Source organism: Arvicanthis niloticus, chromosome 18, assembly GCF_011762505.2.
Source record: "Arvicanthis niloticus isolate mArvNil1 chromosome 18, mArvNil1.pat.X, whole genome shotgun sequence".
In the NCBI taxonomy this organism is placed as follows: domain Eukaryota; kingdom Metazoa; phylum Chordata; class Mammalia; order Rodentia; family Muridae; genus Arvicanthis; species Arvicanthis niloticus.
The window spans coordinates 14,291,186-14,304,160 of NC_047675.1; positions in this window are offsets into that span (position 1 = coordinate 14,291,186).

Below are 12,975 nucleotides of genomic sequence, written 5' to 3' on the forward strand. Positions count from 1 at the left end.
GCTAAGCAAGGCACATGGGCAGTGCCTCTGCCTGCTGCTGAAGCCGTGCCTGCCAGGCTCAACCCAGCAGCTGTGCTGATGTGGTGACTGCAGGCTCATGCACAAGGAATCAGGGCAGAGGAGACGGAAGAGCCCTCCAGGACCAGGCAGGCCATGCTTCAGTCTGCTATTGGGGAAGTTGAGGCACAAACACATTGTCAAGTATGGACACTTGACAAGATGATTTCCTGAGCCATGTAACTTGGGGATTTCACTGCACACGCACCATCTCCACAATGCAGAGATCAGGTCTGTGATCTCCCTTAAGGCAGGGGGGAAGTGAGTGAGTTCTCCAGTCAGAAATCTTCAAAGACATGCTCTCTGAAAGCATCTCACCCACTGGGAGGACTGCACTGAACAGCTGTCTAAAAGATATACCTAGCTCAAAGAGCTAGCTCTAGAAAGGCAGGGAGATGTCACAGAAAGGGGTTGTAATATTACAGCCATTCACTTCTTGGAGGTGCCCTCATATTGTACAAAACCAGCTGTCAACTGGGCCCTAGTCATCTCTTCCTTAGTCAACCAATAATAAGGCACACCCAATGTGGTGTATATGAATGCTTGGCAGCAGATAAGCATTGTAATGGAAGTAGAAACTGTAGGCATTTGAGCAACTTCTTCATGTAACTTGCTTGTGCCCTCAGGATCTCCTTAGGCTTGATCGCATATATATCACTGATATTTGATACTGGATCACTGATGTCATGTCCTATTGTGTGGTGGTCCTACTGATATTTTCCAGTTTATGACGGGCAGCTCAGGTTGCATGGTAACTTGGTGGCCCATTATCTAACTTTCAGTTACCACTAAAGCCCATAGCAGGCCAAGAGCTGTCTTTCAAAGAAAGAATAGTCATCTGCAGATGACGGTAGAACCTTGCTTCAAAATCCAAAGGTATCCTTTGTGATCTGTAGGCTTAGATTTGTTTTCAAAACCTAGTTTATTTAGGGTTCCTAAACACTTTAGCCTCCCTTCTAGCTCACCAACCAGAGGTAGGGGAGAAAAAAAGTTAATAAGAAAAAAATGTTATGGACCTATTTAGAAGTAGTTCCTTGGGGGCAATTCCACTCTTTGATATCAGCAGTCCATTTCAATAAAAAACACCAAACATTAATCAGTAGCAAAGGCGAGATCCAGCAGAAACAGCAAGGATCCTCTGAATCCCCACAAGTCAGCAAGAGCAGCCAGAATCAGCCAGAATACCATGAGAAGTTCCTTGGTATTTCTCTCTACAAAGTGAAGACCAGCAAAGACCAGCAAAGACCAGCAAAGACCAGCAAAGACCAGCAAAGACCAGCAAAGACCAGCAAAGACCAGCAAAGAAAGACCAGCAAAGACCAGCAAAGCGTTGCACCAAGTAGCAATGCAAGAGCATCTTCTCGCTGTTTTTTTTTTTTTTTTGGGGGGGGGGGTCCATTTACATTCTTTCTAAACATCAGGCATCCTCTCAAGTGTCTGTTTTCAGCAAAACACCACACATCCTCCCACAAGACAGCCTCCAGAAAAACATCACATGACACACTGAGTTGTTAAAGAAATCAGAAATTTCTTCTCCTGCCAAAGGCTCCAAACAGCATCTGTATCCCTCAAGTACCAGTCTGATGGATCACATGACCCAAGTGGTAGAGCAGCCTGTGAGGCAGCCTGGATCTGCTGAAGAGCCTCCTTTTGGTGCAGACCCCACACTTAAAGCTAGCAGTTTCCCAACTCACTTGGTATTTGAACTGGAGTAACTCACTGAAGTGAGGAATATGATGTCTCTAGAATCCAAATAGACCCATTAAACATGTGCTTCTTTCTTGGTGATAGAGGGGCCAGATGCAGTAACATATCCTTTGTCTTAGAAGGAATATCTCTGCAAGCCCCATAGCCCAAGAGTCCTAGAAATTACACTGAGGTAGAGCACCTTGAATTTTTGTTGGATTTATTTCCCGTTGTCTTAGTTAGGGTTACTATTGCTGTGATGAAACACCATGACCAGAGCAACCTGGGAAGGAACAGGTTTATTTGACTTATACTTCCACATCACAGCTCATCATCAAAGGAAGTCAGGACAGGAACTTAAACAGGGAAGGAACCTGTAGGCAGGATCTGATCCAGAAGTCATGGAGGGGTGCTGCTTACTGGCTTGCTCCCCATGGTTCGCTCAGCATGATTACTTATTGAACCCAGGACCACCAGCAGAAGGATGGCCCCATCCACAATAAACTAACTGGGCCCTCCCACAAGATTATCTTGTGTCATGTGACATAAAACTAGCTAGCACAGCGATCCTCTGGTATTACCAACAAGTCCAAAGTAGTTGCTGCCTCTTGCTCACTGGGTCCAATCAGCATAATGTCATCAGTATAGCGGATCAATATGACATCTTGTAGAAGAGACAAATGACCAAGATCCCTTTGAACAAGTTATGACACAGGACTGACTGAAGCATTAATGTGTCCTTGAGGTGAACTGTAAAGTGTGTTGCTGGCTTTGCTATATAAGGGTAAATTACTTTCTGGTACCTTTCAGACAGGTACTGAGAAAAAGGCATTTGCTAGACTGATAATTGCAAACCATGTACCAGGAGGTGTGTTAATTAGCTCAAGTCAGGACACTACATCTGGTACAGCAGGAGACTGTACCAAATAGGAGACTTAGAAGATGTGGTTGCTAGGCAGTGTCATCACATGCAGGAGTCAGAGGCAGGTGGATCTCTGAGTTTAAGGTTAGACTTGGTTTACAGAATGAGTTCTAGGACAGCAGTGGCTACACAGAGAAACCCTGTCTCAAAAAACTTAAAAATAAAATTAAAAGAAATTCATCTTTATGATCCTGTTTCTCTAGAAACAACACTGATATGAATTTCTGTATTAGTGGCTGTGTTAAAATTGCCATGACCAGGGGCTGGAGTGGCTCAGTGTTAAGAGTACTGACTCCAGGGTTCAATTCCCAGCACCCATATGGCAGTTCACAACTGCCTGCAACTCCAAGATCTGACACTCTCGTACAAACATACATACAGATAAAACATCAATGCACATAGAATAAAAATAGATTATTTTTTTAAATGCCCTAAAAGTGACTTACCAAAGTGTTTTGTTTTGGCTTATGGATGCAGAGGGAAAGTCTGCAATGGTGGGGAGGTGTGGTGGCAGGAGCAGGGAGCTGAGATATCACATTTCTACTGCACATAGGAAACAGATGACATACTGGAAAGGGGGTGAAGTCACAGCTTTTTAAAAATAGCTTTTTAAGATTTATTTGATGTTACATGTATGAGTGTTTTGTCTGCATTTATGTATGTGTACTGTGTATACCTTGTCATGATAGAACATCAGATCCCCTGCAACTAGAGTTACAGATGGTTGTGAACCACTGTGTGGATGCTGGGAATTGAACCTGTGTCCTTAGCAAGAACAATAGTGCTAAGGACAAATTATTTCAAATTATTAAAGAATTAAAAAATGCAGTGGTCCCCCTTTTTAATTTTTTTTTTTTCAAAAGGGAAGGTTGGGAAGACTTACGGAAACACTGCCTGTCTTAGGTTGGAACAAATGACCCAGCCTCCCTTTCCCATCTTTGGATACTAAACAGCCATTGGTTGAGCTCCTGTCTTAGGATGGTGAGGCCTCCCTTTTTAGGGGTAAGGGTCTTGAAGTGTTCTCTTACCTGTCATTGACTAACCGGCTTAGTGTGTAAGTTAGGGGATAATCCTCGTTAGTCTTGATGACAGAGGTTTTACAATCCCCTACTTCCAGCCTATAATAATGGACCTGTATGGGTTTCGTATAAAAGCCATCAGTTTGTTGAACAGCATGGACCCGAGAGACAAGAGACTTAACAATGCCTGAATAGTCAGTATAACAGCAACACTCTTTTTTAAGGGCAACACATAACTCCCTTTGTCCAAGGAGTAAAAAGTATAAGCCTCTTCTATTCTGTTTACAAATGTGTTATAGCAGAATCTAAATCTATCATAGCTTTGATCTTAGCAAAACAAGTGAGGAAATCTCCATCCCTGCTCAGTCAATCTCAGACCCAAAAAACAACTACAGTAACTGTGGTAGTGGGTCTTCCCCTGGGTCTAAACAATGTTCTCCACTAAATCATAAGTTGGGGAATTAAGAGTTCAATAGAGCCACCCTGGAGGTATGGGTGGTGATGTCTCCTTCCACACTGGGGACTTCCCAAGTCAGGTTTGCTGGTTGATCTGTTCCAGTTTGAAGGCAATTGAGAAGCATCTTCATGTTTCCTGTGAAGAAAAAATATGCTTCTCAGGGGGTTTTCCTCCCTGGATCTGTTATTATTGTCTATTTGTTTAATCAGTCTCTCTGGCAGCCAGAGTGCAGCATCTGCAGTTTGGGAATATATGCAGACAGAACCTCTTCCCCAGATAAGCACTGGATCTGGCCCATTCCAGGTTCCAGTTAATGGGTCTTTCCAGAGGACTGTTGCAAAATTCTTTTTGGTATCAGGATGTCAGAATCTATCTGCAGCAGATTTTCCTTCAGAATCCAAAGTTTAAAAATTTAAAATAAAGAGTGTGTGATGAAGGATATTTCTGGGGGATCCCTTGGTAGGGTACCATTCCCCCTTTTTAATTTTTTCAAATTGACATTTAATGGTTCAATGCACCCTTTCTACCATATCTTAGCCCTGTGGATTATATGGAATACCCGTTTTATGTAGTATTCCCAATTTTTCACAGAATTGGTGGAAACTGGAGCTTATATGACCTGGGCCATTGTCAGTCTTTATCTGTTTAGGCACACCCAATACAGCAATTGTAGCAAGTATATGAGTGATCACATGCTTGCTAGTTTCTCCAGATTGTAATGTCGCATAAATGAAACTACTGTATGTATCTACACATACATGTATATATTTTTGCTTGCCAAATTCATTATAATGAATAACATCCATTTGCCAGATACTGTTTGGTATCAGTCCCTTTGGATTTACACCCAAATGAGGAACTGGTAAAAGTTTAACACATGATTGACATTGTTTAGCAATTTGTCTAGCTTGTTCTCTGGTAATTTTAAACATAATTTTTAAAGTTTTAGAATTAAGGTGATGTAACTCATGAGCCTTTATGGCCTGATCCAAGTTAGATAATCCCTTCTTCACTTTTTCCTAATCCTTTCCCTGGGGGAAAATACAGAGTTTATCATTTGAGCCGTGATTACTTCATCAGGGCTGCACATAATCAATCCCAACTGGGATAAAAAAATCTCTGCCCCAGAGATTAATAGGAAGGCCCAGGATGACATACAGTTGTATATTCCCTGTATTACCTTCTTTATCTTTCCACATCAGCACCTTAGAGCTTTGTTGTTGATTTTGACTTTGGCCAATACCCCTTAGATTGGTTAAGGTTGGGGTCAGAGGCCAGGTGGCAGGCCAATCACTTTGTTTTAGAATAGTCACATCGGCTCCTGGGTCAACCATGTCTTGGAATGCCTTTCCATCCAGCCATAGTGTCATCATAGGTTTTTGTATAACTATAGGCTGTACCCAGTATGCATCAGAGGAACCAAAGCCTTGATTCCCTCTTTTAGGATTCTTATATTTGTGATTAGTAGGGTACAATGGAAGTAACAATAGTTGAGCTATCCTCATTCCTGTAGGAATGGTGACTATGTTCTGTATTGCCTGTGCCATTACCTTAATCTCACCTTGATAATCATTATCGATTACTCTAGGAAAAATTTGTAATCCCTGCATTGTAGTACTGCTTCTTCCCACTATCAGACCAAACACATTTGGATAGAGTGGTCCAAACACTACAGTGGGTAAGGCCTGAGGTCCCATTTTGGGGATTAATACTATGTGGGTGGCAGAACTGAGGTCTAGTCCTGCACTTCCTGGTGTTGCTCAACTAAGTTCAGACAAGGATTGTTGTTTGTTGGTAAGAAACTGACTGCTCCATAAGCCTGTTTTGTCTTATGTTGGTTCAGGGCCTGGAGCTGGCCCCTGTTCCCGTTTCCCTGGTTATGGGAAAGGGTGTTTCCTTGTGCGTCTCGTTTGGACCTACATTCACTAGCCCAATGCCTTCCATGTTTGCAAAGTGGGCAGAGCCCAGGCTGTTTTCTGGGCTGTCTCTGGGTTAACTCATTTTCTGCCTTGCAATCTCTTGCAAAGTGTCTAGGCTTGCCACATTTAAAACAGGCCCTTTGGTTTCTACTTGCCAAAAAATCTCTTACTGATTGTCCTTGCATGGCAGCCACCATAGCTAAGCCCTGTTGGTAGGAGGGACCTATGTCAGAACAGAGTCGGATATACCCTGTAAGGTCTGTCTTTTTCCTGTAGTGTCTAACGGCCGCTTGGCAGGTAGGATTGGCATTTTCATATGCAAGTTGTTTCACATTATCTATACCTGCCTCTGCATTACCAAAAATCCTCCCTGCTGTTGTCATTAATCGATGAACAAAATCAGAAAATCGTTCATCAGGTCCTTGTCTGACTGCTGTTAAGGATGCACCAGGGTCTCCCTTTGTCGGGAGTTTATGCCAAGCCTTCATGGCTGCATTTTGAATTTGAGCAAATAAGCCTGGGTCATATTGCATCTGGTTATCACTAGAAGCAAATTGCCCTTCTCCTACTAAGGAGCCGGGGGATTTTAGCAGTTTACCTCTTGAGACATCTTCCCTGTCCTTAATTTTTGTAGCTGATTAATTAAGTTCTGATAGTCTTTTTTCTAACTCTATTTGTTGTTTAAGAACAGATATTTTTTTCCTGTAACTCCCATCTGGGATCTATAACCACCATCTCCATTGGGGGAGCATTTGGAGGCAGAGGTGCATAGGGAGGGGGTCTTTGGGAAGAGGGCCATTCAGGGTCATAATGTTCGGCTGCCTCTTCCTCTAAGTTAGCACAATCTGGCTCTGACAAATCATCATCAACCTTTGGTTGTATTTTAGATTCTAATTTCGAATAAATATGTTTCTTTTTACTTTGAACATGAAAGATAGCATTCAAACAACGAAACAAAAGCAGACAATTAACACATGTGAGCAGTAAACAGCAAAATAAAAACAGAGAGTTGAGTTCCGGCTGACTTATTTCTTTCCCCATTTTCATTAACATGACTTACCTTTCTCGAAGTGTCAAATTCCCACAGTGACCACCTTCGCTTCACTTTTGAATTTTCAGCAGATCCTTCTTCCAGCAACATCCCTCACTGGGTCTCTCATTCTTGCTGTCCCACGTTAGGCGCCAAAATTGTTGCAGCCCAAGCTGCCCTATGTTTGGGGGCCAGAAATGTTGAGGACCGCTCTATCAATGTTGGAACCCCCACTGCCAAAAGCCTTGGGGGTTAAACTGTTAGAGCTCACACTGCCCCAAGCTGCTCCAGTCCGCGGGTCGGGGTTCAGCAAGGGAGAGAGTGAGGATGGACGTGAAGAATGGAGACCAGACAGAGTGTGATTCAATCCCATTTATTCTTCAGTCTCTCTTCTTCTCTACAAGTCCCTAGTCTTGGGTTCCTAGTCCCTAGTTCTTAGTCCCTAGTGCCTCCAAGTTCCAAGTTACTTCTTCCAAGTGCTAAGTGCCTAATGTCTAATTCCAAGTTCTTCCTCCAAGTGCCAAGTGCCTAATACCTAATAATAACTCCAAGTTGTAGTGAACTCTTCTGTCTCTTGCCTTTTATATGTCTCACTTCTAAGCCACACCCTTAAGTCACATCCTTAAGTCACACCCTTAGGTCTTATCTCTAAATCTGATCTCTAAGTCACACCCTTAAGTCTCGGCTCTAAATCACAGCTTTAAGTCTCACATACCCAAGGCAAGATCCTGGGTATCTAAAACAAGATGTTATCAGAGTGTGCTCAGCTGTTGTAGGCTAATGTAATCAAATCTCTTGTCAGGGTATATAGCTCAAGATGGCTGCAAGGATGATAGCCGCCTTTTGTCGGCTCCCCACAACCTTCCTTCAGCTCAAGGGAGAAATGAGTGGGTCCTATGTTCTCCAGGCAGAAGTCCTCAGAGAACTCTGGGACCTGTCTCTCCTGACTAACCCACTCTCCACGCAGCCCAGACAGAATATCGTAGAAGACCTGTTTGGGGAGTTTGAACCACTGTGTAGTGAAGAAGTGGGTAGTTGATGGGGCTCATGTGTCTGACCTGCCCTCCTTCTGTCTTTTAAAAAAGATCTCCTTTTACTGATATGTATGTATGTGTGTGTATCTGGTCAATATGGTGATTCCAGTGGGCTGTATCTCTGTAATGACCTCTAAACAAGTTGAAAGTTTGCTTAGCTCAACTTCCTCTCTGTATTTTAGCCTTTACCAGATTCAGAAGCTATTCTGAAGTAGAATGTTTTGTTGAGTTTGACTGAATTTAGTAGTCATTTAGGAACAGGATCTTGCTATGTGGCCCAAGTTGGCCTTCAATTTGCAATTCTCCTGTCTCAACCTCCCAAGTGTAGGGATTTAGGTATGGGCCACCATATTGACTGTTTTTAATAAACTGGATTTTAATTGTGATGCCGAGGTTATAGTTACCAACATTTGGTTTTGTCCATTCTGGTTTATGATCTCAATGGGCTGGGTGTGTGAGATTTGTGAGGCCTGTGTGAGTCTCTGGGTTCTATCCTAAGCCCTACAAAAGGAAGAAAGAAAAATGGGTGAGGAGGACTGAAGGGAGGGCTGGAAGGAGAGAGGGAGGGAAGAAAGGAACAAAAAAAAAAGTTAATAATTTGATTACATTAAAAACGAAATAGCAAGCAACTGCCCTATCAAGTCACTTCACAGAATCCTCAGGCTCCAGGTGTCATCCACCCATAGTCTGCAGGGTCTTGCACAACCTCATTCTGAAACACCAATCTTCCCACTGGTGTGCAACTGGGCCCACTTCTCCCCCATTCCAGGTGTCCTCAACTTTTCCTACTGCCCGGAAGACCTTGGTACCTGGCCCACTCAGCTTCTGACAGCTCAGTCCCACGGGAGCAAATGGGCTTTCAGACAACCCCAGAACCTTGCCTTCAAATCCCTGCTGAGTACCAGACATAACAGAACCAGACTAGTGCCATTGTGCTCTTCCTGTGTTTTGGACCCACAGAACCCATAAGAGCTAACAGTAAGGCTAGGGACGGCCCAGTGTTAAGAGTACTGGCTGCTCCTTAAGAGGACTTGGGTTCAATTCCGAGCATCCAAATAGCAGCTCATAACCATTTGTAACTCCAGTTCATGGTATCTTACACTCTCTCTCTGGCCTTCGAGGGCAATGCCCAGAAAGCAAAACATGAAGTAAACATGAATACATGAAGTAAAAATTAGCAAATATTTTTTTAAAATTAAAAAAGAGCTAGTAATGGTTTTGTTTGCCACCTTTGGGGGAATTTTTGTTATATAGCATTGGATACCATGGCCATCACTCTTCTGACTCAGTTGTGTACCCACAGAGTGTTCTTTGTACTCATCCATCATCACCACACATGCTAATTTGAGAAATATATCATTCTTCCACAAAGACAGATGGACACAGGCTGTTCCCCTTCACATACTTTCAGTCTCTGGTCTCGTATTCAATTCATACATCCTCCTCCATGTTCCTCCTCCAGGAAGTCTTTCAGGATGAAACCCCTATTGTCTCTGGTTGCCTCGATCACTTGTCACAACTGGACTCAGGTAGTATTAGTGCCTGTTACAGCAATATTAGGCCAGTAGACAGTATGACATCCTCAGGTCATGTCAAATGAATGTAAGTTGGCAGGAGTTCGTGGGAAATAGTACTCCCCCAACATCAAACTTTGTCCTTTGAAAGCTTTTTGCAATTTCCTTGCTCCTATTACTGTTTCTGTCCCCACATTCATTTCTCAACAACAAAGTACAAGCCTCTGACCCCATCTATTCTCAGAGGTCCCCCTCCACACCTAGATTATCTCTGAGGCTTCCTCTGAGATTGGCTCCTCCCATTTCATATGCTAGAGACCTTCATTCTTGTTTTCTAGTTTGATGAAAATTTTGACATGCACAAGGGGGTACAGAACAAAATGCATTAGATTTTCATGAAGCCAGAAGAGGGCATCGGATCTCCCAAAGCTGAAGTGACAGTTTTGGGCTGCTTATTGGGGGTTCTGGGAACTGAACCCAGGTCCTCTGGAAGAGCAGTAGTGCTCTTAGCTGCTGAGCCATCTCTTGGTGACCTAGAGGGCTTCCTGTAGAGAAAATCTCTTACAAGCATCACCTGTCAATATAAAAGCTGATGGCCAATGAGCTGAGGCAAGAAATAGGAGGTGGAACACTGGCAGGAAGAGAGAGGATTCTGGGAAACAGGGAGAGAATAAAAGGAGACACGGAGACACGGGAGAGATTCAAGCGAGATGCTGAGGGACTAAGGGGACAGACATGGGAGACAGACCTAAAGTAGCACTCAGGATAGAATAGAGAGATTGGAGAGAGATGTGGGATGACAGGGGGAGGGAGGGACATTGAGAAAGACACTAAGGAAGAAGCAGACCGGGACTGAAGGAGAGGTGACTAACGAAGTGGTAGACATAGAATAGTTTGAATGGGTTAAATAGATTACGAGCTAGTCAGAGAATAAGACAAAGCTGTGGCCAAGGAATTTATTAATAAATAATTGGTCTCAGAGTCTTTGCTGTTGGGAAGTAAGAGGCCAGGAGGGGAAAACTGATTTATTATTTTACAGCTATATTGGTGTTTCTGCACATGAACTACATGCCAAGATAGGTCAGCCAGCTAGGAAGGCCCTAGGTTTGGACCAGAATAAGTATGTAGGGATACAGAAGCTGGAAGCGGGGGACTGGGAGGGACTGGGGATGCCATCAGGGGTCCTGGAGCCAGGGCTACTGCCACACAATACCACTTGAGGATCTGTCACAGGGTGGTTGAGCTTCACTGTATAACACTGGTCCTTTCTGTTCCTTCTCACCAGGGTGCCATCTTGGTCCCCACCTGCTCAGCAGGGTCAGTACTTAGGGTTTTGTCTTCTGTACATTTTACTTTAAGTATATGAGCCATCTTGAGCTCTTTCTGCTCTACCTGCTCTGAGACAAGGTGGACATTCACATTTTGTTTGGCGTATGGGTTGTACTAGTTTTCTGTGCCACATAATGAATGACCACACTCTTATTCACTCGATAAACACACGCTTGTCATCTTACTTCCTGAGGGTCAGGAGTTTGAGTGGTGGCAGAGCCTCTCCCAGGCCACCACCAGGCTGTGACCATGTGGTGTTCACCGCTGAGGTTTGCTAACTGTGGTGGTTGGATAGGAATGGCCCCACAGACTCATGTGTTTAAATGCTTGGCCACAGGGAGTGGCACTGTTAGGAGGTGTGGCCTTGTTGGAGGAAGTGTGTCACTGGGGTGTGGGTTTTGAGATCTCAGATGCTCAAGCTGCACCCAGTGTGACACATAGACTCTTTTTGCTGCCTGTGGATCAACATGCAGAGCTTTCAGCTCCTTCACCAGCCTCATGTCTGCCTAGATGCTGCCATGCTCTTTGCTTGCCATGATGATAACGAATGAAACTGTAAGCCAGCCCTATGGGGTTGGGAAGCCATGGAGCCATGGGGAGCAGGCTTGGAGCAAGAGTGGGGTCGAGACATGTCCAAATCCCAGAAATCTCATCCTGAGGATCAATCCCCCTCTGCCCCAGACCTGTGTGTCCCCTGTGCACATAGCCCTGTGCCCCTACCTCCACCCCAAGGATGTCACAGAGCCCAATAGCCAGGTTAAATTTCCTCTCCCCTTATGCAAATGAGTCATCCCCAGCACTCTGGCCTTGGCCAATGATGTACAATCATCCCAAAAGCCCCTATCCCCTCAAAGGTTTTAATAGCATTTGTCCCCCACACCCCCACTAAATGAGCTGTCCCACTGAAGCTGTCTCCTGAGAGTCTGTTCTTGCCACACTCCCCACTCCCTGACGGCTTGTTCACTCCCAGCCATTCCTGCCTTGCTTCCCTTGTCAAGATCTATCCGTTGTGACCTTGGGCAATCCCAGGGGAGTAGAGTTTCCCTGGTTTTTTGTTTTTTTGTTTTTGTTTTTTGTTTTTGATAAGAGTTGCCACGGTCATGGTATCTCTTCACAACAATAAAACTCTAAGACACCAACAAAGAATCCACTTCCCTGCAGTGGTAAGAACAAGGGCCTGGCTGGTCACAAGCCACCCTCTCACTCCTACAGGCTCCTGACAGATCCTTATTTCATGAGCTTCCCACACACACACCACCTTCCTTATCAGCCAGCAAAGGGAGTCTGGGGCAGCTGCCTAGGGCAGAGTGTTATCCCTCCCCTAAGAAATCCCCAGATTTCTGGGATTTGGACATGTCTCAACCTGATGGTTCACACTCACAGTCAAGGTGTGAACCATCAGGTCACCATCCGTTTATATCTCCCTACCATGGGGGCTCATCGTGTGCTGAACATATCTTGTTTCCACCAACCAGTCTGAGCACTCCATTAAAAAACAAAACCAACCAACAAATAAAAACTATAAACAAGAAAAATGTGCACCCATTTTTACTCCACTGGCCTGTCTGTCTGTCTGTTAACCAAGAAGATGAGTTCTGATGATTGCTTTTAGACCAATTTGAAACCAGAAAATGTAAGTCTTCGTTGGTTGTTTCTTTTTTCCGAGAATGGTTGGGCATCAAACAGGGGCTCACCCTGTAGCCCAGGGTGGGCCCCAACTCAAGATTCTCCTGCTTCTGCCTCCATTGTGTGTGACCCAGAGTTAGTTTGACCCTTTGCCAACCTGCTGGGAGCATGAGTTGCTTTGACTGTTAAGAACATTCTTCTACATGTTTCCTTTCTCTTCACTTCTTTTCACCAAGGATTAGAAGAGCTGGGTCAAGGGCAGATGTGGGTTAATTCCGTTGTGTGTGAACTCTTGCTATTGGTCTCCTCTGCTCTGGGGAAGAAGAGATTCCTCCAATCAGACTAAAGAGTAGCAGTTTTCAATCAGGCTAGAGTAGCAGTT